Raw genomic sequence first — 2388 nt, forward strand, 5'->3', positions numbered from 1 at the left:
AGGCCCTGGGTTTGAACCGTGGACCTCTCATGTGGTAGGCGGATGCTCTAACCATTGAGCCAAGTCTGCTTCCTCTAATCTCTTGAGCCACCTCCACTCCCTGCTTGTTGTGTCTCATTGTGTTTCCTCATTGTGTCACCTTGTAGCATCGCCTTGTTTCACCAGCTTGCTGTGCCTGCCCATAGTGTCAGCTAGCTGTCTTGCTTGTCTTCTTTAGGAGTCACTGGGAACCAAACCCAGGATCTCCTGTGTGGTAGACGGGTGCCAAATTGTTTGAGCCACATCAGCTTCCCAGGAACACCATTTTTACTTGAACAAATGACTGATAGACAAACTATGACTAGTCAGACAATATTTAGCTGACATTTTCTCAAAAATGAACAAAGTGAGTCTGTTACTTCAGGAAAAACAACTGTTATTTCAAGAAAAACAACTGACCATAAGGTTTGCCAATGATAAAATTTGGAAAGTTTAAGCGAGAATTAGAATTTTGGGAATTTGGTATCCATCACTGTGACCTTGACAGCTTCCCAATACTTAGAAAATTTTTCTGATGAAGTCTATGTTAACAAGTGCCATGTTACCAACTGCTAATATTGTGTAATGAAGTGAGTCAGCATTTGGAATAGCTACAGGACTCAGTGAGATAAAGTCTTCTCAATGGCCAATGCACGATATTACAGGATCATGCCTGGGTATTAGATCCATTCAAAGTGCAAGACTGACCAATCGATTTGAATGTAATAGAATATGAAAAGATCATTGATAGGTTTTCAGATACCTCATTGCAATTAACCTTTAAGAAACCACTACTTGTCAGAGTTTTTGTGTTTCAAAGAATAATATCACAATTATTTGAAAAGACTATTAAAATCTTAAAATAGATTTCTTTTTCCAGCTATCGATTTTGTCAGGATGAATTTATACTTCAACCAAAACAACATATCAAAACAGATTAAATGCAGAAATACATATGAAGATCTAGCTGTCTCTATAAGGCAGGAATTATAGTGATTTGCAAAAATAAAAGCAATGCCACTCTTGTTACTAATTTTTTTTTAATTTTGGAAAATAATTTTTCATCAAAATGTTATTTATGCTAATTTGTAATGGGTTTATTGTTATTTAAAAATAATTAGTTGAAAGTTTTCTGGTTAAATTAATAATATGGCAAATATACATAGACATAACCATATGAATAAAAGTTTTCTTGAGTCCTCCGTAATTTTAAAAGTATACATGTTTTTATTTTAACAAATCAATTTTATTAATACATATTAATAACACACACAATTAATCCAAAATAGGGTTTGGAGATTAAAACTTCGAGACCCATTGCTTAAAGTGTGAAATTGCTGAGTCATGACTATGGGGAAATGCATAGTCTTAATTCTAATTAATAATGACACACCGTTTTGTTTTGGGAACAGAATGGTCACACACTGATTTTTTTTTTTTAATTATTGTGGTAACATTTATACAACACAAAATTTTCCATTTTGACCATTTTCATGCATAAAATTCAGGGGTATTAATTGCATTCATAATATTGTGCTACTATCACCACTATCCAACACCAAAACTTTTTTTAAGATTTAATTTTTCTCCACCACCTCTTTGTGTTTGCTGTCTGCTCTGTGTCTGGTTTTTCGTGTTTTTTTTTTTAAGATTTATTTATACATTTATTCCCCCCTTGCGGCTTGTTCCTTTCTTTGCTGTCTCTTCTCTGTGTCCATTCGCTGTGTATTTTTTTTTTCTTCTTTTTCTGTATCTGCTTGTCTCCCTTTCGTTGCATCATCTTGCTTTCCGCAGCACACAGGCTGTCAGCTCTCCACGGTGTGTGGGCCAGCTTGCCTTCACAAGGAGGCCCTGGGACGCAAACCCAGAGCCTCCCATATAGTAGATGGGAGCCCAACTGACTGAGCCACAGCCGCTTCACTCTAAAGTGTATTTTTTTAGAATTTTAATTATTATTATTTTTTGAATGTTATTCCCCCCCTCCCAAGATGGCACCCCAATCTTCTCTGCTCATCTTCTTTAGGAGGCACCAGAAACTGAACCTGGGAACACCCATGTGGGAGGCAAGTGCCCAACTGCTTGAGGCACTTTCACTTCCTACTGGTTGCCTTGTCTGCTGGCTGTGGCATCTGCTGGTTGCAGCATCTGGTCATCTTCTTTAGGAGGCACCCATGTGGAGTCAGGCGCCCAACTGTTTGAGCCACGTCTGCTCCCAAAAAAAACTTTTTATAAAAAAAATATTTTTAAGGTTTATTTATTTATTCCAACCCTCCACCCCCCCTTTGTCTGCTCTCTGTCAATTCGCTGTGTGTTCTTTTGCATCTGCTTGTATTCTCATCAGGCGGCACTGGGGATCTGTGTCTCTTTTTG

Source organism: Dasypus novemcinctus, chromosome 26, assembly GCF_030445035.2.
Source record: "Dasypus novemcinctus isolate mDasNov1 chromosome 26, mDasNov1.1.hap2, whole genome shotgun sequence".
Classification (NCBI taxonomy): Eukaryota; Metazoa; Chordata; class Mammalia; order Cingulata; family Dasypodidae; genus Dasypus; species Dasypus novemcinctus.